The sequence below is a fragment of the Python bivittatus genome, unplaced genomic scaffold (genome assembly GCF_059951505.1).
Source record: "Python bivittatus isolate LINGU-HERP-01145 unplaced genomic scaffold, Pbiv_v1 ctg000330_np1212, whole genome shotgun sequence".
Lineage (NCBI taxonomy): Eukaryota > Metazoa > Chordata > Lepidosauria > Squamata > Pythonidae > Python > Python bivittatus.
Genome location: NW_028277058.1, coordinates 23414742 through 23441574, shown reverse-complemented (window position 1 = coordinate 23441574; position 26833 = coordinate 23414742). Strand labels below are relative to the sequence as shown.

The 26833-nt window shown below is 37.1% G+C and overlaps 1 long non-coding RNA gene across 1 annotated transcript; it reads left to right on the top strand.

Annotated features, from left to right (window-relative positions):
* On the top strand, positions 1–26451 carry LOC148215918 (uncharacterized). Its single transcript, XR_015796322.1, has 4 exons — positions 1–111; positions 19622–19799; positions 23895–24187; positions 24542–26451. It is a non-coding gene; the product is annotated as an uncharacterized LOC148215918 (long non-coding RNA).
* Positions 26452–26833: the final 382 nt, after the last annotated feature.

Genomic DNA, 26833 nt, shown 5'->3' with positions numbered 1-26833 from the left:
GACAAGCTATCGGCAGTTTCACTCGTGATTGAATGTAATCAGTTATGCAAAAGAGCATGGAAATAGAGCTGCAGAGAGACGGTTTGGACCTCCTCCCACTGAGTGTATCAGGTAATGTTAACTAATTACTAAATAAAAATGTGTTCTGCACTATCTTTAAAATATTGATTTCTTAATTTTAGGTTGGAAAAGTGGGGGTCGTCTTGTACATGGGGTGTCTTACTGACGGACAAATACGGTATATCCTGGTTTTCTATGGTGATTGTACTTATTCATTGATTGATTGTAAATCAAAAAGTAGTTGCTAGATTTTGTACGTATGTGGGGCCTTTGCTACTTCTTACTTTTCCCTAAAAATTTTATTACACTAAAATGTAATAGCTGTGAACAGATTGTGAGCTCACACCTGCTTCTGTAAACATTAACTTGATAGGGTAATGCATCATGCTGGTTTGATGCTTGATAGTGAAAAGGAGATATCTTAAACAATATTACTCCTCATACAGTGCTACACATGCAAGAATAATAAAGCTTGGCATCTTGGCTGGTAGCTGATCAGCCAAGAGCCAGGAGATACATTACATAATACTGTGGCTCCAGTGTGTGACTGAACCTCACTGTGTTGTTTCTGCTCAACGGTGGGCAGTAATGTTATGAAATAACTGCTAAGCTAAAATACACTCATCTGTCAAATGCATCATTGCACCATTAGGAAAGAATTAAAATTACCAAAAGAAATGACTATCATCCTTATGGGCAGCTTTCCATCTGTCCCAATATTTCACCCACTCACTCCTACATCTAGCGAAGGAAGAAAGATGAATCACGCCTGCCTATCTCTAATGCTTTCTTGGGAAACCCAGCTCTCATTGAAACAGGACACCAGAATACTACTTGGTGCCTATTGTTTCAAGACTTAATAGGGACCCCCCTATTAAGTCTTGAAACAATGGAACGTTCACTTTCAATAGAACAAGGAAAGTTCTATTCACTGAAAACTTTGAAGGAAGAGATCATCTTGACCAGTGTTCAAATCTATAACAGTATTATATTTGGAGTTCTAATAGTAGTGCAAAGGTGGAACTATAATTATGAAAGATAAATAAACAATCCATTTAAATCTTTAAACACAGAGAATGTGGCCTTTGTGGCTCGTATCTTCTTGAATGTGTTTAGTCATTAAAGTCTGTTTCTCTTACTCTACAACTTCCACTAACCTTTTGATATGGCTTTGAGTTAATAATATTTGTCAGATGGTGGCAGTGTGTACTAATATAGGAAACTGGTCCAGTCCCAGTTGCAGGAAACAAGAGCCCTAGGGAGCCATTGATATATTACAGCTATGATGTGGGAACTACTTTTCCAAGGCTCTGTCACATTATTACTGTGATAGTTAAAGCTTTATTACTGTACAAGAAAGGCCACATTCCTTTTTTTTTTTTTTTTTTTTTACTGATAGTTCTGGCTTAGTGATTTAAAGTGAAGGAAGCAAAGGTTTGCCTGAGTTACATGGAAGTGGATATCTAAATGTTACAGCATCACAGGATGAAGTAATGGAAAAGTTGTTTTGTGCCCACATATTCCTTTATGTTAAGTTTGCCTTCATGAGCTTTTTTCATCCCATCATTTCTCTTTTCAAGGGAGATGGGAAATGTCCACCTAGGAAACAGCAATGCAAAATGCTACTGTTCAGGGTGTGGTTTTGTTTTTACTATTGTTAAATAGAATGCACACCACTCCATAATCAACCTGAAACCAAAATCCTACCATGTTATTTTTGGTCACACCAAAAATAGCATGGTAGGATTACTATCACATCTGCAATGCAGTAAAGACATATTTAATGTAGAGGGCTTTTTTCCTCCTCAGAACTAAATGGCAGTTAAGATTTAAAAAAGAAAAAAAAAGCATGCTTTATAAACATTATTATTAATTGGGTATTAGGGACTGTAGCTCAAGTCATACATTGTCCTAAGCCATAAGTAGGTTTTGTGGTTTGGGCTTAGTGTATTGTAGGAAGCTGACCATTGTAAATTGCAAAAAAAAAAAAAAAAGTTAGCATGTTGTGCTAGCCTAGACAATTGTGGTAAATCCGTGGCTTAGTCACCTGACTGCAATGTATGAATCAGAGAACAAATCCAGTCATGGATCCTGTTCGTTGCAAAACTGGATCTGAGCAGACCTCAATTCTCTACCTTAACATTTAGAAAAACATGTTTTTGTAACTGCCAAGTACTGGCATACACAAATTAGCTATTGAATCTCACTGAGATTACTATTATCTTTTATATGAATTATTGTTTATTATTCTCTGTTCTATTTTAATAATCAACTATCTTGCCATAACTACTGCAATGTTTGCAAGCCATATTTATTCTGCTTGCTTATTCTGAAATATATTCTATGCAGGACAATACAGATTACACAATGTTTGTATTTAAAACTATCTAAGAAGGGAATCATTTCTACCAGTATAAAAACATTAAACATATGTATCATTCAAATAAATCAATGAGCAGCGTATTTAAGGGAGAAAAGTGCATTCATCAACTACTGTCATATGATGAATTAAAGAAAACATACATATGTACCCATCATATTATTCGTCTTTGCAATAAGTAGTATTATGCAAAGCACAGAAAATGAGGAGAGCCTGTTTGATGCAGCGGTTAAAGACACTGAGCTAGAAACCGTAAGTCAGTGAGTTCTAGCCCCGTCTTAGGCATGAAGCCTAAGCTGACCTTGGGCCAGTCGTCCTCCCTCCACCCCAGGAGGAAGGCAGTGGTAAACCACTTCAGAAAATCTTGTCAAGGAAACTTCACAGATTTGCCATGTAGTTGCTAGGAGTTAAGACTGACCCAAAGTCACAAAAAAGAAAAGATGTAAGAAATAGTAAGGCAAATAATAATAATAATAATAATAATAATAATAATAATAATAATAATAAAAAAAAATGGGGTAGGGCTGAGATGGCAAGACTTCTTCGTAATAATGTCCACTTTTTGGAACAGAAATAGAAACAGCCCACGCCTTGGTGCAATGCTGGAAGCAGATTTAAATTTTTATATCAGCATCTTTTAGACTCAGCTGACTGACTGTGAGTGCTTACTCTGGGTTTTACCGGTGCTTTTCTTTTGTTATTTCTTTTGTATTTATGGTAATGTTTCTCCTTTTGTTTAATCTTGTACACTGCCCAGAGTCCTTTGGGGTTCAGTGGGTTATAACTACCATTAAATAAAGAAATAATCCAGTTTACACCAAGACCATTAACCATACCTCTCCACACTTTTCTATTCTTACAAACTGTGATGGTTTCCATCACATCAATCCAGCTGCAACTGTTTATTTGCTATTATATCACAGAATGATGCCAGAAACACGATATTAATGAACCATTTCAGTACATGCAAATATATTTGCTACTGATGTGCCTATTTTCACACCCTTTTCCCATGGTGGAGGCTGAATACTTTGAAGGGAAGTAGCTTTGTACTGCTTCTCCTCAAATTCATTTGTGTATGCAGAATCTATATCTATAAAACTATATGCAAAAAACAGGACCCCAATTACAGGAATTAGTCTTGCCTTCTCCTCTGATGTGCTCATCAGTCATCTCTCCTGACCACAAGTTTGGACAGCATGAAAGGGAACCTCATGTCCATAGATTCTCTATTAAAGTAGAATCTCAGGCTAATACATATGGACAGTATTCACACATTGAGGTTAATGTGTGAATACTTCAAATATTCTTCAAATATTCTCCATACATGATAAAGTTTATCTGAACCTCCATGAATTCCAGGGTAAGGAACCAGGAGCCAGATGTTGTCAAACTGTCAGCAGACTAAGCTAGTATGGCCAATGTTGAAGAAAGCTGGGCGTTGCCATTTAGCAACCACTGAAGGACTGTAGAGTCAGTGGATTGACAGAAGACATATAAGCATAGCAAATGTGTTGACATCAGAGAGGGCACATTAGCGTTATTACACTCCTTTGTTCAGATAATCTGAAAAAACATATTAAAATGATTTATGAGAAGGCGGCTACGAAGCAGGATGTTCCTGAACCAAATTTCATCTGAATATATGGCTACAGCCACTATGACTAGGTCCACAAATTTGTTTAATTAATGATTATTGCAGAAACCACCGTTGGCTGCAGTTTCTTAACTAGCTAAGTCATAAAGCAGGGTTTATAAACTACAAAGTACAGCCATAAACTATGGTTTACAAACCACAGTGGCTGAGTTCATATAAGTCATACCTAAACATACCACAGTACAGTTGTGGGAATCAGGCATTTGTCTCATCCTTATTGTAAGTGTAACATCACTGCCTTCCCTTTTTTTTTTTAATTATCCTTTGGGAACACATTATTCTTGCCCATGAAATGATTTGAATATTCCAAAATGGTTGCAAATATGCTAAATATTATTAGGATAGGTTAATTAGCACATTCATCTTTCTAATATAAATGCTAAGGAAAATTTGAAAGGGCCATAGATAGCAAAGCCCCTGAAATCAGCAAGACCATGTCTACCTGCAAAGCATTATAGCATAGCAGAAATCAAAGACTCTCGTCCCATGACACCAGCAATGTAGTATAAAATGGAAGCAATTGTGGCTCATCACCTCAAACTTTAACGTAGGGCGTAAAATATGATTCCCAGAACTAACACCAAATGCTAAAACCCACTGCTCCAATTGCCCTTCCTTGGTGAGCATTCTCATAAAGCAGTTGTGTAGGAGAACATTTTTTTAAAAAGTCATTTTTGCATTTTTAAAAACTTTATACATAAAATAGACAAAAATTATCTTTACTGAAAGTTTCAATCTAAAAATAAAGATTATGGGGTTGGGAGTTGGGTGGCTATAATAAATTTGAATAAATAAATAAATAAATTATAAAAGTAACAATAGACTAGCAATTGTGAAAGAACAAAATAGCCTCAATAAATAGTACTGGACTTTGAATTCAATTTGGAACCCCCAGCTTAAAAAATGCATACTTCTTTAAATTCTTCAACTTTGCTGAAATAGCCAAAAAGCTCTAAAATGATTGACTTACTCCTCATTACACTGATTAAAGATTTCTCAGGCTTTAATTTATTTAGGGTGACTAGTAAAATCCATTTATGCTTCGGACCAGTGACTGCAGAGGAAATTCCCAATGCTTTGAATCATTCCAAAGTGGTTCTCGAACTTTGTGGCATTGTGATCCCCTAAAACAATAAATGCCTATGAATAAAGCTAATTATTTCATCAGTGGTAGGGTTGGGCAAGAAATAAATATAACACTTTTAGTAATTAATTTTTAATCTGTATATCATAGAGGTTCCCCAATTTTGTGGTACAATATACTGTAGGCCTATTGCAGGCTTGGGCAGATAAAATGAGGAGCAAAGTACAGAGTGAGTTTTAACAGTGCTCCCACTTTGCATGCACAAAAACCTGACTGGTTTTTTTGAGAAGGAGAAGCATTTTTAATACGATGTTAAGCTTATTTGAGGCCTTCCTCACCAGTTTTGTGATTCTTGCCTCAACAGATCAGGAAACCACATACAGTATCTCATTTTCAGCAATAGTGGCCTGGGGGAGTTTCAAGGTCTGGAAAAAAGGGCCACCCCCTTCTTTACTTCATGGGTATTTCATATGGAATATGAAAGCTGATTTCTGAAATTAAGATAGTTACCATATAATGATTTTGAAAAGGAAGCCTCATTCAAAGCGGAGCACCATAATGAACAGGAATGTCAATACTTATAATCCTTGATGGAGAGTATCTTGTGAAATACATTAGCTTTCCATCTGATGAGGCTCAATGAAATGTAGCCATAAATAAGAATTTTTCTCTTCCACTGATCCATAGAGTTCCCACTTTTACCCCCTTTAATTAGTGGTAAGGTTATTTCAGAGCCACACTTGTAGTCAGAAACTCATCATTACTTCCCTAAAGGCTACTTACAGGATATCAGAGAGTGATTGTCATGGTGAAGAATGTATTATCAAAGATAAAATGGGAGGAGAGTGAGTCTCAGTAAGGCATCTGTTTAGTGGGATGTTTGGAAATATTCAAGGTGATTCTAAGCTTCTCAGTATTACAGTGGAACCTCGGGTTACGAACGCTTCTGTTAACGAACTTTTCGGGTTACAACCAGCTCCGGCCGCAAAATTTTGCCTCGGTTTGGGAATTCCACCTCGGGGTACGAACAGGATACGCGGCCATTTTCCCTCCCGTGACACGGTCCGCGGGCATTTTTCCGCCCCTGACACATGGTCTGCGGCCATTTTTCCACCCTTGACACGTGGTCCGTGGCCATTTTCCACCCTTGACACGTGATCCGTGGCTATTTTCCACCCCTGACACATGGTCCGTGGCCATTTTCTGCCCCTGACACGTGGTCGTAGGGAGGGAGACTCTCCCTCCAAGCAATAGCCGCCTCCCTGTCCTCCACGCCAGAATGGATTAACGGTAATTACATTGAACCTTATGGGAAAATTTGCTTCGGGTTGCGACCAATTCGGGCTGCGACCAGAGTCATGGAACGAATTAAGTTTGTAACCCAAGGTACCACTGTAAGTACATAGACCTAACTACAGATTTCATTCTGTAACTGTTTTCATACAATTAGAAAAAAAAAATCTCAAGTGGGAAACTACTATTAAAATTCTATGAGGCAGAAGATAAGCTGTGTGGCAAGAACATCTTTGTATCTGATACAGAAGTGACTTTACTTTTTATTTTATTGTTGAAATTATTGATCTATAATCTTTAAAGCAAGATGGATTAAAGCTGTTATCCTGTTCTATAAGTTTCATTGTATGTTTGCAATCAGATGGAGTGAACAATTCAAAAGCAGTAACTGAAATATAAAAGAGACTATTGTGAGTTATAAAAATGATAACTGATTGCTCCTTCCAGACGCAAAAACATTCAGACAAATAAGAAGTTAATGACTCTTCAGTCAAATTTCTTCTTTCAGCCACCGTGAGATGGGTGGGAGGCTAGTGCTCAGATTCAAAAAGCTGATTGGAGGGAATAACATTTATTTTGCTTATTATTGACTCATATTTTATTTGCAGGGTTATATTAAAGACATCTATTATACAGCTGAACGTGTATTTGGCAGTTCTGTGGATTTTCTGAACAGGATTAATTGATTTTTCATTTTTCCGTTTATTTTGTTCAATACAAGATGGGTAATGAAATTGGATAGCATAAGCATGCAATTCAGCCAACAGTGGTGCTGCACAGCTTTTATTTCTTTTGATAATGAATGCATGGGACCTCTCCTGGTCTATAATATCCTAACAGGGCAATCCTCAAAGAGCCATGACATTTGTATTTTGGCCCAAGAGTTGATTGTCTCAATGCATACAGTGCCAGTTTAAGGAATTTGGGCGCCCAGCACCCACCGCTGCCACCCAGAGCCCTTGATTAACACTGCAGATGGATTCCTGAAAAGTGAGGTGGAGGTGGAGGAAGAGATTGTATGACCTGGAGAAAGCAGTCCTTTGCACTGGCAAAATGTCATGGGAAAGAAGAACATTATCATGCATTAAATCCTGGTTGGGAGAATAATGCCATTGGTCCATTGCTAACCTGCTCACTCGAAAAAAATGCCTTCCTATAATACCAAAGGCCACAGTGGACAACTTGAAAGCCACATTCAAAAGCTTCCCCCTCACCCTCCAACAGTGTCATGGCCAATTTGTTTTGTTTTGTTTTGTTTTGTTTTAGCTTGAAATAGGTATGCTGTGCCTCTGCAATTCTTAAAGATCTTATTTTGCATAAAACTTCACCCTGAAAAAAATGGCCAAACAAGGCAAACATTTGGCTCCTCCCCAGTCCTCTCATTTTGATAAACTCCTCCCTTCAAAACTTTGAAAAGCTATCACATTCCCACCAAAGATGGAAGAATGTCCCTTTTTCACCATAACCTCTTGAGCACTCATAAAAGATTTTTGTGATATCCTGTGAACTTTTTAGAGGCTAAACAGTGTAAAATAATAAAACATAATTCCCACATTGAAGCAGATAAGAAGTCCCCAAATCTCCACAAGGGTGGCCATACTGTGTCTTCCAATTGCTTGTCTATTTTTAACTTCCACATTTTTTTCAAGCCTAATGTGCAATTAACAGAGTAAATGTTTGGTATTGTTCCTCTGGGTTGCGGAAAAGAGTTGATAATTGTCTTCTCAACATTTGACAGTTGTTGGTTAACAAATTCCACCACCCTATTAATATGGAGAAAATAATTTACCTTAAACTAAAGTGGCTACAACATTTTATAGTCCAATTATTGTTGTACAGCTTCCTTGCTGTAAGTTACCAAATCTTTATAAAAGTCTCTTATTCTACCTGGATTATAAATCCCTCATTATAAGTGCTAGGTGACTCTTCCTCCACAATCGAACCATGACTTGAGTGAAGTCATTACTTCATTTATTCATTTTGCAAAGATCTTTTAAAAGGAAGAAAATCGTGTTTATGTGTTTATCCAAATATGGATTTTTTTTCAGTTTGCATCCATTGTATCGTCAAGTTTTCCAGAATAAATGGGATGATGTGTGCTAATTGTGTTGCATTGATACTCAGTGTTGATTATTTAAAATGAAATCCTTCTATTATTCTTCGTGATATTGATATAATTTTATCTGGCATATACACTGAGAAGGGGTCCGAATTAAAAAGATTAAGTTTTGAAAAAGTCATCACTTTACATGATGCAATTTAGCATAAAATATTTAAGGAACTTTTATTCCAGGCCCTCATATCCTTGCTTATTTTTTTCCATGATTAATGTTAAATAACCTTTTAAAGTTCTAACATATATTTACACCTAAATATTTGAAGAATTTAAATACTAGATAGTTCTAAGATACTAGGTATGATTTTCTGTGGTTTGGAAGAACATGGATGCAGATTAATTTAGGGGTTTTTTTAAAAATATAATTAACTAATAGCAAAATGTTTGAGCTCTTTTCTTTAATAAACTGAGATGAATGCACTAGGCTTGAAAAAGTAAGAACCATATAGTTTCTACCCCCTGTATTCACCCCTTGAATATGACTATACTGAATATCCACAGCATTATTGCTAATGTTTCTATTATTAAATAGTAAGGGGGCTAATGGACATCCCTGTTTAATGCCTCTGAAAAGTAGAAATTCAGCTGAATCATAGTTATTGATCCTTAATTGTGCTTTTGTAGATTTATACATCTGTAGGAAACCATGGAAATGTCCTTGAAAAAGCCATCCAGAAGTCATTAAAACAACATCAGGTGCAGAAGTACGCACTGAGCATTAGAAAAAGGCTCAGACTGGCTCCCCGCTGAATCCCTGGGTTATAAGAGGGAGGGAAGGGAAAACACAGGCAGACTTGCAAGACTTTGTTATATAGTTTATCTCAATACAGTATCATCCTAGACTTCTGTGCAGCTGGTCTGATCTGGTCTAGCTCAAGGGCTGACAATTTTCAACTTTCTTTTTAAAAAAAAAGTTGTGGTTTTTTTGTAGAAGATTTTTCATAAATAGTCTTTCTATACAATCAAAGTTTTCAATATAGCCAGCTAGCTTATGGGGAAGGAAACTGAGTTACTTTTACAAATATGTATGATATTTAATACTTTGTTTAAGCTAGATATATTTCTTTTTCGAATAAATCCAGACTGATCTAAATATACAATTTTACCTATAATTAGTTTATAATTTAATTAATTAAATCATACTTAGTTTATAATTTAAAATATAATTTATAATCCACATGAAGCAGTCAAGTAAGTCTACAAAAAGAGTCCCCTTATAGGTATTTATCAAGCTTCAGAATGAATGTAATCATAGAATTTCACCAGGATACTGGGAGATATTCTCCCTGCTGCAATAGATTAATATTATTACAAACTCTGGAATTATATACCTTTATAACTTGTATGGATTCTAAAGTCACCTTGTAATTTTCCATTTTTCATACTTGTAAAAAGTCAATGATTTCTAATTCCAAAAGAGTGTATCTCTCCACAAAGTCCTGTTATATTGACTCAGTGCAGGGGGAGGGGTGTTGTTCCTGGGAGGGTTGAGCAAAGAATGCCAGAAATGTATGTCAAGAGTATATAATATAACATTAGCAATAATGCTGTGGATATTCAGTATAGTCATATTCAAGGGGTGAATACAGGCACAAAGATCATCCCAGCTGCCCAGCTAAAGTAAGCAGGCACTTATACTGGGCAGTAGCAATATAGAAAGATGCTGGAGGTGATTCCCCCAGTGACAACAGCAAAGGCACTATTCCATACAGGTAGTCGTTGGCAACTCCATCACTAAGCAATGTGGTAAGACATCACATGACTACAATGGACTTACGACCTCACTTCTGCCATGGTCATTAAGCAAGATATCACGTGACTGTGATTTGTGATTTTATTGCTGGCTTCTCCATTGACTCTGCTTGCCAGAAGCTAGCTGTGAAGTATACAAATGGAAATCATATGACCATGGCTCAGTGCAACAGTTAAAGATGCCTACTGGTTGCGAAGTGCCTGAATCTCAATCATGTGACTGTAAGGAAGCTGTGACGGTCATAAGTGTGAGGACTGGTCGTAAGGTTACTTTTTCAGCACCATTGTAACTTTGAACAGTCACTAAACAGGGCAGTCATTAAACAAGGACTACCTATACCACACAGGGGAAGATAATGGTAAACCATTCCTCTATTTTACTAAGAAAACCACTTGTGTAGACAAAACAAAATGCTTGACAATATAGCGTTGGATGATGGGCCCCTCAGCTTAGATGCAATTAAGGAAGAGCTGAGGGTCTTTCAGACTACTAATTATGTTTATGATGTAACTAAATTAAAGCCTTTGGGATATCTAGTTCCTGATGTTGCCATGCAAAAAAAGAAAACCCCAAATTGCAAAGACACAGTTATAGTACAAACACAGAAGTAAGAAGCATGACCATGGGAAAGCTCAACACTATGAAAGATGAAATGAATTGACTACTCATTGACACCTTAGACATCAGCAAACTGAAATGGACTGGAACTGGACATTTTCATTCAGAAGATCATACTGTTTATTACTGAGGACATGAAAAGCAAAGAAGGAACAGTGTTGCTTTCATAGTCAAGAAGGATATAGTAAGAACAGTACTTGGCTGTAATGCAATCAGTGACCAAATACAATCAATTTAAACTTCACAAACAACCCTTTAATGTGACAATTATACAAGTGTGTGCTCCAATCACTGATGCAGAAGAGGAGGAGATTGATTAATTTTATGGTTAAGTTCAATATGAAATTGACAGAACATACAAGCAAGATGTGCTGCTTGTGGTTGGACACCCAAAGGCCCAAGCTGGAAATATTAAGGAGGAAAATATAGTTGAACTATATGTGCTAAGAAACCAAAATCTCTTGGTTTGAGATGGACAGCTATAGAAATTGCATAAGAGAGAGAGAGGGAGAGAGGGAGAGAGGAAGAGAGAGAGAGAGAAGCAGGAGACCAACATACCACTTTTTGCCAATCCAATTATTTCTTCATTGCTAACACAGTGTTCAAACAACCAAAAGAACATCTGTATATACGGACATCACAGGCATCAAATTGACTATATTATTGGTAGAAGGAGATGGAAGAGCTCAGTTATAAATAGCAATGATGTGGCCAGGGATGACAGTGGAACAGATCATAAATTGCCCATGTGCAAAATCCAAGTCAAGCTAAAGCAGAAGAATAAAGCCAACCAGTTTCCATGATATGACCTTGACCACATACTGTACCCACCATTTTTAAAGACAATGTCAGGAATTGTTTTGAAGTCCTGAATCTCATTGATCAGGAACCAGAGGAACTATGGAATGAAATCAAAGAAGTTGTTAAGGATGGATATGAAAAGAAACTGCCAAAGACCAAGAAACAGAAAAAAGCAAACTGGATGTCAGAACAAATACTGGAAATTGCCAAAAAAGTGAAGAGAAAGCCAAGAAAGACAAAGATCTCAGGAAGAAACTTAACAAATAATTTCAGAGAGCTGAAAAGACAAGAAGCAATATTACATCAAAGATGGAAAGAGACAAGAAAAACAGGGAAAGTCTTTCAAGATTCCAACCTTGAATTGGTATGCTAAATGATGCCAAAGGACAGATAGTAACTGATTCCAAGAAGATCAGACAAAGTATACTGAAATTCTGTATTGTGGAAAAATCAACATCCAGATACCTTAGAAGATACTCTGTACTTACGAGAACCTCTAGTGTTAGAAGATGAAGTTAGATCAGCACTTTGGTCATTATCAGCTGGAAGGCTACAAGAATTGATGGAATATCTACAGAAATATCAATAAAGGTTCTATCCAAAGTATACCAGCAAATCTGGAAAATGGCACAGTGACAAACAGATTGGAAGTAGTCAGTCTACATACCAATAGCCTTATCTTCACATGTTAGCAAAATAATGCTTAGGACCATCCAATGCAGATTAAGCCTTACATGGAAAGAGATATGACAGATGTTCAAGCTGGCTTTAGAAAAGGCCAAGGAACATTATTGGAACAAAGAACAAGACATTATTGCTGATACATGCTGGATAATTGAAAAAACCAAAGAATATCAAAAAGAAGTCAATATGTGCTTCATTGCTTAAAGGAAGGCCTTCAGTTGGGTGGATCATGTCAAGCTGAATGTACTTAGAAACACAGGAATCCTAGAATATTTCATTGTCCTCATGTGAAACCTATGCACAGGCCAGGAAACCACTGTCAGAATGGAACATGGTGAAACAGAATGGCTCCAGGTTGGCATAGGAGTGAGACAAGGCTGTATACTCACCCTTTATTTACTCAACCTACGCTAAATATATATTGAGGGAAACTGGATTGGTAGAAGATGAGCGTAGTTTTAAAAATGGAGGAAGAAACCTGTGCTATGCTGATGACACTATCTGCTAGATGCAAAGAATCTGTAAGCTCTAATAATGAAAATCAAGGAGCACAGTGAAAATGGGATTAGGTTCAAATATAAAAACCAAACTAATGACAACAAGTCCAGCCTTAGTACTGGCAATGAAGTTATTGAATTGGTGGATAACTTCTGTCTTTTAGGATCAATAATCATCAGCAGAGGAATCAGCAATCATGAAATACACACAGACTAGCACTTGGTAGAGTAACAATGAAGCCTTGGACAATATATTCAGATGCTGTGATGTGTCTATACCAAGATCAGAATAGTACAGACAATAGTTTTCCCTGTGATAGTCTATGGAAGCAAAAGTTGGACTTTGAAGAAGCAAGACAGGAAGAGTATTGATGTTTGTGAACTGGTTGTAGAAGACTTCTGAGAATACCATGGATGGTCAAGAAAATGGATCATCAAATAAATCAATCCAGAGTTCTCACTCAAGGCCCAAATAAACCAGTTCAAATTATCATACACTGAACACATTAGGCGAAGACCTAGCGCTCTGGAGATGTCTATAAAGCTGGGATATGTGGAAGAAAAGAGGACAACCAGCGGCAAGGTGGATGTACTCAGTTACAGTGGTGATGGGTGCAGCATTAGAAGACCTAAAGGACTATATTGGGGACGGATCATGCCAGACTAAATGTATGTACAGGTAGTCCTCACTTAGCAACCATTCATTCAACAACCATTCAAAGTTACTACAGCACTGAATGAAGAGACTTACAGTTGGTCCATAAAGTTGTGGCCATCACAGCATTCCTGCAGTCACATGATTGCAATTCAGGCACTGAGCAACTGGCAGGCAATTATGACAGCTGCAGCATCCCATGGTCACATGATTGCCATTTGCAACCTTCACAGCCAGCTTCTGAGAAGCAAAGTCAGTGGGGAAGCCAGTAGGACATTGCAAGTCACGGTCATGTGGTATCACACTTAACAAACGCACATGATTTGCTTAACTACTGCAACTGGAACTGCCAGAACTGCCATCATAAGTCGGTGGGGGTCATGTGATTTTTCACTTTATGACCACATCGCTTAGAGATGGAGTTTCTGGTCCCAATTACGGTCATTAACTGAGGACTTCCTGTAGTCACTAACAGGCGGTACCAACTTGATGGCACATAATAAATCAATCAATCAACGTGTGCACCCAAATTTTGGGTATGCTCTGTGGAGAATTCTGGCATTTTCAATTTAGCTAGGTAGTTATTAATTTTCTCAGGTTTTTGGATTATTTATATCTATGACATTTTCAAAAAATTCATAAATTCAGCATTAAACTTTTGTGTCAGGATTAATTTGGCCTTTGTGCTGAGTTAACATATCTTTTTGCTTTCATTGTCTGCTAGCGATTTTGAATTATTATCCAAGTCATATTTTTGCTTTAGAAAAGTTATGCTGAGATTTTTATTAGTCTTTAAGATATCTAATTCCTTTCTTTTTGCTTCTAATTGTTTATATGTTTTGGAGCCTGATTCACTGTATTTTGTCAATAATTTTTTGTGAGATTTAATTTGCTAAGTAATTTTTTAAAAATTATACTCATCTGATTTATGCACTTTCCTTCTATTACTGCTTTCATAGGCTCTCCTTGTTAAAGATGTTTGTCTTACACTGTTTTTTAAAAATTACTTAAAGATTGAGATACTTATTTCACTGGTAGGTTGAAATTAATGTGGGTAAAGGAAGACAGATCTGTCTAGCTTTAGCTCTAACATTACTAGTGCATGATCTGTTGTAGTAACAGGTGCAGTGATATCTGTGAGGGGGGAACTAGGGGGGCAAACTGATGAGAGCACCATCACAGCATCTTGATGCAAGCCCCACACCTCTTCTACAAGCACCACTAAGTTGCAGGCATACCCCGAAAAGATGGAGCTTGCTTAGCTCTTTCATCATTCGGATAAAAGCAGCAAGATCTTGCAGATGTTGCTATAGAGTTGCAATTGTTGCATGTTTCATTTGAATTGGCAAAGATTTTGATACCCATATACAGTTTATTCTTGCATAGGATCCGTGTCTATCGGAAGGATATGTAAAGCTCTTTGAGTGGTGATTCATAATCTCCCATGTACTATGTTAATTAATTCTTTAACTTGCTTAATTTTCTGCAGGTGTTTATACAGTAAACAGTTTCATTTAACTTTTACAATATTAATTTTTTTCCTGAATAATTCATGTGTTTATACCGAAGTCCCCTCCCAATTTCAGATTTTCTGTACCAAGTTTAAATATGCCTGAGAATGTGTCCCTGCAGACCCCTGATTGAATTTAGGACTCTGATTTTGTTTCAAGAGCCATTCATTCAAGGCACGTGTTGAAAAGAGGAGACTGTACCAAAGCCTACAAAATTGATTGCCTCCTTCTTCAAGGGAAGAAGAAGAAAGTGCTATCTCATCAAGCAGCATGTTATTTCGGAAAACTGCAAGTCATCTTAGTGACCTCTTTCAGCCTATATTCTGAAGATTTCACACAATTATTAGAGGTCACAGAGCTCCAATAATTATTTTCACTTTTCACCTGCTTTAGCAAAGCAGCTGTAAGAGATTAATTTTAAGCTCTAAACTAATTCCCCAAGGTACTAGAATATTGGATTGCACATTCTGCAGCTCATCCACTCAGACTAGAAAAAACATCACTGCAGCATAATTATGCAGTTTAATGTCTGCAATTCCAATGGTAGCCTTAGCACCCTAGAGGCTAAATCCTAGATCAGAATTCCAGACATGAACCCTTAATTTTTCCATCCTAACTACAAATAACCTTCAGTGTGAAATGGTTTTACAGTAACAGTATCACAGAGAAAAATGCTTCACAGCTGGCCAAAGCAGATGTTTATGGTTTTGTTAAAGATGAGAAGCGGACAGCCAATTGAACGTAACATGCCTAACTGTTCTTCTGACAACCACTACATTATAACATGGTTAGGTCTGTGTCTTGGGTGATTAGTTAAAAGCTACCACTGTCAATTCCCCTTACCCAAACAGAAACATACATACAATCACAGCAGTAAAGCACTGGTAATAGTGTAACCAAACTCACTAAAAGTCTCTTTTTCTTAATAATACTGCAGTGAGACAAAGAATTTAAATCAAAATCACAGGCCATGAATGCTTTGCAGTTAGTAGCCTTTTCATATTGGGTTTCTATGCCCATCCCATCACATTAAAATCTTACAGCAATGTATTATTACAAAACACAAAGTTCTGTTTAAACAATGGCAAAACTAATGGATTTTTATATACAGAAATTATATCACTTTGGCTTGGTCATATAAAGATATGGTCAAGCCATATAATCAGGCCATACAATTGTAAACATACAATCAGAACATATTAAAACCAAATTAGATAAGCTGCATTCAGGCATCACTCTAAGACCTAAGGTGTGCATTGGTTTTGATTGAGCAAACCCAGCCATTGTGGCTTATAAGCAGACTTTTGGTTTAACAGTGTGTGTGTATCCAGTCATTGTGAAATAATCAATAAATCATATTTTAATGCAGTGTGGGAACGGAGGCATGAAGTCAGAGGCAGCAGCTTCTTCAGGAGTAGAGTTATAGAAGCGTTTTCACAATGCAGTCCTCACTTTTTCCTACATGTGTCGTAGCATTGCAATTGTACCCCTACAGGGTGGAACTTGTGACACAAGGTTACTACACTGTTTTCTATTTCTGACAAAAACAGCAAGATGCTGCTGGTCAGAATGCCAATGCACGTATTATAGGCTGTGGTACTGAATGAATACAGCAAATTACTCCAAGTTCACTGGAACTTAACTGAACCTGTTTTTTCTTGACTGTTACTCTAGATCATTGGTTCTCAACGGGGGTGGTACCGCCCCCCAGGGGGCAGTGGGAGGATGCTGAGGGGCGGTGAACTTGTTTTGGGCAGTAGGGGGGCGGTGGGCATGTTTTGGCATTCGAACTTAATTTTAAAACTCCCCAAAAAAATTATTAAATCGATTATCTGGTTTACACCATTTGTACCAGCAATAAAATGAACTTACACGATGGCTGCCCTCACGCACTTCTAAGAATGGTGAGACGAATTTGTATTCTAGGTAGGCTGACCTTGAAGAACTCGACACTACAATTCTTCTCCGATCCCAACCAGCACAGCGCATGCGTCAGCTGTTTTCCCGCACGATTAATCACAGCATGTGCGTCAGCTGTCTTCCCGCGCGATTAATCGCAGTGCGTGCGTTGAGCGTCCTTTCAATATGAATGTTTGATTTGACCCGTGTTTCTTGAGTTGCTTTTCGTTCGCTTCATTTCTGTTTTTTCCCCTCAGTTTCGATTTACTTTCATTGTTTATTTGGCCAGTCGGCTAGGTAAGTGCGCTTATTAGTTCTTTATCGTGGTCGTGAATTATTAATTTTGAGAAATGGTGATTGTCTCACAGAATTTTGGCTTCAAAGTAACATCAATCGCCTCTACCCAGGACTGTGGACTATCATCAAAAAATTTTTAATTGCCTTCCCTTCCTCCTACCTTGTCGAGCGAGGATTCAGTGCTGTGACTGATCTAATTACAAAAAAAAGAAGTCGACTCCAAATTGTGGAAAGAGGGGACTTGCGCCTTCATCTCTCTAACAATATTGAACCAAACGTTCAGAAAATGGCTCTGAACCATCAAGCACAACCGTCCCACTGACATAATCAAGCATATTTCATTGATATTACTCTTTTAGTGTATTTTTTTGCTGTTTTTTTAATTATCTAATTAAGAATAAAGAATTTTTAAACATTAAAAAAGCATTTGCAAAAAAAATAAAAAAAATAAAATTAAAAATTAAAATTTTTTTTAAAATGAGCATAAAAAAATAAATAAACATATTTACATAAAAGAGCATTTAAGCATTTTTTTTGCATTAGTCATTTTAATTTTAATAAAAGGAATGCAATTACCTTCCAGGGCAAAAGTATCAAGTTAAATCGAACAAATTTGGTGTGTAAGTCTACTGAAAAAAATTACTTAAAATTTTTGCCTTTTATAATTCAGTAACTCCCCCCCCCCCATACCCTAAATTACAGGATTTTCACAAAGGTGGCATTGAAAAATTTTCCGCTCCTCAGGGGGGCGGCAGCTTCAAAAAGGTTGAGAATCACTGCTCTAGATATTTCACTAGTGCAATGACTCCTAATGGCATTAATAAAAGGCAGACTTTCCATTCACTTTTGCCATCTGCCATGAAGTGTAAAAGCAATTGGCTATGAAAACAGTTGTGGGTTTTTTTGAGTATGTGTGTTAGATTAGAAAGATTAGGAAAATACAGCAATAATTTTATATCCAGTGTCAAGAGGAACAAGGAACCTGGATGTCTTCCATATTTGCAACAATGTATCCTTCAAACAAAAACTCCTTTCTTGCTAGCCAGACACATAACTCAAATGTGCGGTTATATTTGACATTTGCAGCATCAGTCTTCTGGAATAGGGAGGATCAGGCTGCCATGGTGCAGAATTTAGCAGAAATTTATCTGATTGGAAGAGATGGGGATAATATGCACTTTGCATCTGAAGATCATCAACACAAAAAATAGATGACCAAACTTTCCCTTTAAGTGTAACATTTTGTTTCTCAGTGAACCCTCTGTAGTTATTCCAGCAGCTGACAATTGAATTTGATAGCTGTAGTTTGGGATATGAATGGTCTCTTCTGTAACTTCCAGAATTATGTATATACAGGCAGCATAGTCCAGTTATCTTCACTGGGTATGTCCTGGTTTGCAGATTACTGAAGACTCAGCTATTGCCTTCTCTGCAACTCTGCCTGCTTGTTGCCATCCCAGTCTTCTTTCCTACTTATCTTCCTTCTGCCTATTTAGGCCTTGCAGCCTTGCATCCTACACAAGATAGAATTCTCAGTTTTTAACTCAACCTCCCCCACCACCACACACACACACACACACAAACACACCATACATCAAGGTCTTCCTGTGAGCAATCACCTAGAATTCAAATTTTATTTTTTCACAAACTCTGGAAATCTTAGATCAAATAACGCTGATACTTATATATCCCATCTTCTTGCATTAAAAGCTGTGATAGAAACACAGAATGTCCCTGTAGAGTAGAAGCGGGAGACCTTGTCCCTCTAGATCAGTGTTTTTCAACCTTGGCAAGTTTAAGATGTGTGGATTTCAACTCATGGTGCCTGGGGAATTCTGGGAGTTGAAGTCTACACAACTTAAAGTTGCCAAGGTTGAAAAACAGTGATCTAGATCTTGCTAAACTAGGAACAGCCTAAGAAAACTGATGTCTGAGGTGAGATATTGGAGGCACAGTTCTTATTTTATAGCCGTATGAAATATCTTTCATAGTTTTGAGGCATTGCAGAAAAGACTATTCTCCTTGAGAACAACAACCAAAAATCCATGAAGGACAGAAAGCAATGCATGGGTAGAGATGCTATAAATGTTTGGTGCAGGCATTCGTTCAGATAATAATCTGAGTAGAGAACATGTGATCCACCACCCAACGTATCCAAAACACTCTTAGAGTTCTGTTGCATTACATTTTTTTTACAGATGTAAATCAACATTAGGCCCAATGGGCTGTCAACTGCTGAAGCAAATCTACTTCATACAGCCATTGCTACAAGATGGTGTGCTCTCTAATTTCCCTGGATTCTCTTTCCCACTACAGGTTGTGTTTATCTTCTTTCTGGGTAAAATGGCACATGCTCTTGTCTCTCCCTCACTATGCACAAGTGGGATGAGGTGAGAGTGAGAAGACTGTACTGTAGGGCCCAGCACTTTCTATGATGCAGGACCCTGGCACAGATGAATACTGCAAGATGCTGGATAAGACTCACACAACAGAGGTAAGCATAGCTATTAACCTCATGCTTCAAAGCTGGTGTCTGGGCAGCTGTGATCAACTGTGGTTTCATGATCACAAACTACTGTTTGTGGGCCCAACATACAAAAGGCAACCAAGCTCTAAAGAACCCAGCAACCAGATCATCCCAGCTGGCCCTAAGTTTGCCACCAGGGCTCTTACTGACCAAAAAAAAAAAAAAATTATGGCAAATCTTCAGTGCAGGTGAACCTCTATATAGTGGTCTGGAGAGAGACAGTTCATGTTCCTGATTTTCTGCAAGATTAGGATTAGGCATAGGTTTATTTTAAAACATTTTTTAAAGTAATCAATTCATGGACTGACTGGTACTTTGTATTTGCTACCAGGATGTCCTCCTGCCTTGCAAAGGGTAATAAATTTGAAAGAGATTTCAAAACACAGCCTTAGCCATCTAGTAATCTCTATCTTCATAATTCTTTCAATACTTCCATACTACTGCTTTGAGTTCAAGGAAGGCTAGGGTTTGGGCTACCATATCTGGGCTGCAAAAATTTAGGGTGGCCACAGGGTGGTAGGAAACTGTTGTGTCTTGTGGCAATGTAGCGGTTGTCTGGATTGCTGCATCTCCAAAAGCTGGGTCTCAGTTCCCACTCTTTCCCATAACCAAAACACTAAAAATCATTTCAAGTTTGCTTTGATAAAACATAGAATGCCTAAATCAGTTCAGGTTTTGTTCTATCAAACTTCACTCAATTTCAGCTGACTCAGGAGAACTTTCCAAGATGTAACATTTTATTTCAAGTTTGAAACATCTAATCTAACTTTAATCATATTCACTGATGTAGAAGCAACACTGTTGAAAACCGGTGGATCCAAATCTCCAGGCAAAATTCTTGATAGTTCTTAAATTGTCTTTCATCACTGATATGTGAGATTTTTAATAATTCAGAAATTGAGTCTTACTTGAGCCTTACTGTAAATTTAAGCACACAAGTGACTTGCCACATTCCCTGCAAATACTGGAAAATGGCAGGTGTTGGCCAGTTTCCTACATATTAACATTCATACAAGAGTCGTGAGTGACAAATGAATACACTTTAGAGAACGGTAGAGGGGAAAGGACAGATTGAATACTAACTAGGGGATTAATTTATGAGAGATGATTCTATTCTACTCTTTAAACCCTTTATATCCTCCGTTCTATCTGCCCATTGTATAATGCTACAAAATATTTTATTTGATTTTATAAAGAGGCAAGTGGGAGAGAGACAGAAAATCACAATAAAGTAGAAAACTGTTTCATGAAGGACAAATGGTATAAAATAACCCTAAACTGACTTCTATACTTAATACCCCTTAATTTCTCTTAATTAGTTAAGCTATTTTTACAGTGCACACATTAGACTGAAAGCTTTTTCATCATGCTTTAGTTAAATTATTTTAATTTTTTTTGTTAGACTTGGGGCAGCCACTATCACTCAGGCTACCTCACAGAAAATTGGAGGGGAAATTAGAGGAGTGAGTACTATGGACACTGACTTACACTTCTGGAGGTCAGGTAGGGTGGAGTAAGGGAGGAAGGCAGGCAGGCAGGAAGATATATACTTTTTTAGGACCTCTATTAGGATACATTTTAAAAACAATCCTGCAAATTCAAAGTATTTCTTAGAAAGCCATGCAATATGTTAACATACATGCATAAAAACACATATCCTGATATATTGTCTTATAATAGACAATCATATTTTTACAACTGTAGCTAACTGTTAGAGAAAAGTTCACACATATATGTAATAAAACTCATGATAGACAGGCAGACAGACAGATAGATGAATAAAATGTCAAGTTTAAGGAGACATGTGGTGCAATCCAGAAACTGGTTGAAGGGCCAGAAGTGTTGCTTTATCAGAAGACAGGAAGACTTCTGGAAGATGGCATGGCTATCACCCAGTGCAGGGGTTGAAAGCTCTGTTGTGACTATCTGTTGACAAGACGGGAAGTTCAGCAAACATGTTGGGGAGCTTACGGATCTGCAAAATTTAAAGCCAACTCATTCCCTTGAGACCCAAATAGTGTTTAAAACTACTTCTCTGTTATAACTGTCCCTCACTATGTTTAATGAGTTGGGAGAAAGACAAAACATTAAAATAAGATACAATTGCTCCCCATGGCATTTTCTCACTATACCATTATATCTTCATAGAACTACACTGTTAATCTGAACAATAAACACTATTAATATTTTCAGAGGACACACTGGATGAGTTGAATCCACACAGAAAACATAGTCCATCAAACCAAGCCATATCAGGTTTATTGGTTGAAACCAGCAAGTGGGAACCTCTGGACAACCAGTGCAGGGCCTGTTTTAAAACCAATGTTCTTGTTTTTTATGTTTTCCAGCAGAGATAAATATACAATTATATTTATGTAATAAATTATGTAATGAATTTTGTATAATATACAATAAATAAATTACATTGATGCTGACTTGCTTTGCTAACAGACATCCACACATCTGACTCTGCTTTCACCAACCCAAAACTACCTACTGTATGTCCTATGCTTTCTATTAATCAAGCTAACAATTTCCTTATTTCAGTGTTAGATTTATATTCAGTGTAATCACATGCTGCTCAAAAAACTAAAGTGCAATATTTTACTTAGTAGCACAGCTGTGTTAATTACTATCACATCACAGTTGTTTAATTATTGCTCAATGAAATCAATTGTTTACTCAAAGTTACTAGCCAGAAATACTCAGATTGCAAGGGTGAACATTCAATCCATCTGTTGCGTCAACAATGGCAAAAATGGATAGGCTAGCTTGGTAATTTTGTGATAGCTGATTAATTCAGCTCCTCAACAAGAAATGGAGATACTGCAGATTATGATGGAGGGGAGGAACAAAGTATGCTGCCCTGACATGTTGGAAGCAGAGCAGGGCCAGCTTTAGGCTAAGGACAAGTAGGAACTGGCCTAGGGTGTCAATGCTTGGTGGGTACCAATACTATCCCTCTTTCCAAATCATTCTAAAAATGCAAATCTTTGCATTGGTGGGAGGTGGTGTCATTAGTCAAGTGGCCTAGGGGGGCCATATAACTCTGAGCTGGCACTGAAGCAGAGCATTTTAATTAAAAACTGGTTAGATGCTACTTGAATTGAAAGAATGACCAATCATCATTCTAACAACTTAGGGAGACTGTTACTGGCTGGGTGTCATAGGGCACCACTTTCACATGCTTTCTTCCTGTTCTTAGTCAGCAGAGAAATACATTGGCATAAATTGCACTGCACCCATGGCTGAGCTTTATGGTACCTCAGCAGTGAGGCAGGACATTGTTACTATCCTTATGGTTTTCATACACTACAGTTCAGGGCAGCAATTGGTGGCTTCACTGGCATCGTTTCTCCTCCTACCCAGTCACTGGCAGGAAAACAATTACCAATCGATCTCCTGAACATGTGGTGGGGCAGGTTGGGGAAACTGAGGATTTCCTTCTTAGGGTCTTTCAGAGTGAAGATTATCTGAAGTTCAAGGCTTTATTTATTTATTTATTTATTTTTGCTGTGAGAAAAATATTGTTGCCTTTATATATTGTTGAATATTTTCTTGAAAGATATGGAAAATCAAGAGATCAATATTCTTCCCAGAGATGCTGCCCACAGACCCTACTCTTCTTTCAATCTATTTTTAAGGAAAAGATAAAAAATAAGTGCAAAAGGAAAATGAATGATAAGCCAGAGAAACACTGGAAAACGTGGGGCGGGGGAAAGAGCATCCTCACTTTTACCCAGATGACATTTCTTCACTGTGGTACTTCAGCCCATGGCTTCAGTCCTGCTTTTCCTTTTGCAATACTTTTGTACCAATGCCCCTTTGAAAAGCAAGCATTCTGACTAAAAGCTACCCAAAGAACTACTCCTGTCCTTTTAAGCTAATGAATGGCTCTCTCTCCTAATGATTTTGGTCACTTGGAAGAACTTGATATAACTTAGCAATCATGCCAGATCTACACATGCCAACCTGGAGCAAACAGCCACTTCAGTTTGTTTAGTCTTCACCTTCCCTGTGGTGTGTCCAATATCTCTTTCTCTCTTCCTTCCACCCACAAAGATCACCCTTTTCAGGCAATGCAGGGATAGGCTAGCCTACAATCATCCCTAGTTCCTGGAGCTAGAATCCAGCCATCAAAGACAGGAAGGGGACAGTCCTGCAACAGAGCTCTCCAGCCAATCCAAGTGAGGAGAAAGCTGTCCCTGACTGCATCATTTCAAGGTCCTCCCTAAGGCACCCTAGATTATCCCCATGGGAAGTTTGCTATCAGGAGAAGACAGAAAACAGCACTGCCAAAATCAGCAAACTACAGCTGCCTCTACAACTTCATGATGCTACATCCATCAAAAATGGTAAGGCATCTTTGTGAGATGGTAAGCAGGACATGAAGATAAGCTCTTTAAAAAATTATGCCTTTTCTAGCCTATCTGTTCTGAACCTAATTTATGGTGAAGTGTTTTATTTAAAATTGTATATTGTGTAATAATGGCTGAAAAGTAATGGATATAGAACAAAAAAGTACAAAAAAAGTACAGAAAGTACAAAAGTGGTTTTCCACTGCTTCCTTCCTAGCCCTTATACAGGTAGTCCTTGTTTAGCAACCATAATTGGGACTGGTAACTCAGTCATTAAGTGAAGTGGTCGCTAAGTGAAACTGTGACTCTGCTCATGAACTTACTTCAGCTTTCCTTTCCTTTTCTTTACAGACCTGTGAAAGTGGTAAATGTGAGGACTGGTTGTAAAGTTACTTTTTCATCACTGTCATAACTGTGAACAGTCACTAAATGAGGCAGTCACTAAATGAGGACTACTTGTATTCACAGGTGGCACCTCTTCCAAGGACTGGTTAGCTTTCAGGCCCGGAGAAGGACAGCCTGGTATTGCCCTCCACTGGATGTGCAGGATAGATTACTAATAAAATAAAATATTAAAATAGAATTAATTTTTATAGATATATAAAGTACATAATTCAATTAACTCATTCCACAATTAAGTTGTGGGATTATTCCAAATGATGAAGTTTTAAACACTGTACTTCAAACATGGACTAGCTTCTATTTGTATCCATCCTGAATTTCTTCAACATTAAGACATTTTTCATAACACTAAAAATTACATTAAAAAAGGAAGATATAATAGAGTACATTAAATACACTAAAAATGTTTTGATAAGCAACCTTGAATGAAAATTACAGTATTTCTTGTGGTTAAGAGCCCTAAAAATATAACCAGAACAATTTTTTGATTTGGTTGCAAATTTCAAGTGATCAGATCTTTGAAAATTTTCATTCAAAAATTAAGATTTAATCAATATTCTATTCATTAATTAAGAGTCACTGAAATTGACTTATGTAAAAAATTCCAATTAAAAATTATCTGAAAGAATAAAAAAAAACAATCTTAATTGCTGGTCAGAAATGGTCGGCACTCCAGCGGTTCAAGCCCAGCTCCGCATGACAATGTGAGTTCCCATCACTCATCCTAACTCCTGCCCACCTAGCAGTTTGAAAGCATACCATCTGCAAGTAGATAAATAGGTACTCCCGTTTCAGTGGGACAAAACGCTGGTGGTGCTTTGCGTGGGGAGCAGAAACCGGTGCTGGACCCGACTGGACGCTGGACGCAACTGACATGATTGGCGGAAAAAATCAACAGAGGAAGAAAGCCCGGATGTGCTGACTCCCTTGTGACTGCTGCTGGCCATATAGAATAGGTTGTAAAATGTTAGATAGATAAAGATAAATGTTGTAAAATGTTAAGTTGTAAAATGTTAGAATGTTGTACTATGTGAGTCACCCAGAGTCCCCCATTAGGGGAGATGGGCAGAGATAAATCTAATGTAATAATAATAATATATTAAAACATGACAAAGAGAAAGAACAAGTAAAAAATTGTATGATAAAGTGAATGCAAAATTTTAAAGAAACATTTACAATACAACAGGATGAAGACTTATGGAAAAACTTGGTAAAATTTATTCCATGCTATAATGTAAGAGAAAACTGGTACAAAATGTTTTACAGATGGTACATTACTCCATCCATAATCATACAATAAAAACTGCTGGAAATGTTGTGATACAGAAAGAACATTTTATCATATGGAGTGAAATCTCATTTTTTTCTACTTGGAATTGTTCCAAAGCAAAGCAACAAAAAATATCACAGTTTATTCAAATATATCCTGACAGTCACAAGGGCAAATTTGGCTCAGCGTTGGAAAAGAGACACTTTGCCAACAATATCAGATTGGGAAACCAAACTTGGAAAATATGCAGCAATGGCAAATTTAACAGTGTACATCCAGACCAGAAGTTTGATTAAATTTAAGCAAAAATGTCTCCCCTATATACATATCACGTCATGCAACAAGGCAAATTCAGACCTTAGACTAGTTTTTAAGGGGGGAATAAGTGACATAAACACAGTAATTAGAAACTGTTTCAGTGTGTATAAATATTGTGATGCAATCATTGGTCAGGTTCAATGGGAGGGAATACAGCTTCCTAATATTGTTTTTACTGATTTTTTAAGTTTTTTTAAAAAAATTACATTTCTGTTTTCCTTTTTTTTTCTTTTACATAATTATGTGCATATATCTGGAATAATGACCAACATCGGTGATATCAACATTAATTTGAAAAATAAATAAATAAATAAATAAATAAATATCATGTTTAGAGTATTACAGAGATTTTGAGTTATTTCTTAAGATGACATAATGAATATAGTTCTCTGTATTGAATTAATGAAATAATGGAATATTGAATTTTAAGTTTTATAATTGTAAACTCTTTGTTAATTTACTACATTTTTATCTTTAACCACTATGTCTCTATCTTCTTTTTTTGTTGCTATTTATTCTGCTCCTTTAAATGTTTTAATAAAATAGATAGATAGATAGATAGATAGATAGATAGATAGATAGATAGATAGATAGATAGATAGATAGATCCCATAAATTGATTTAGCCAACTCTAAGCCTTGCAAAGTTTTTCT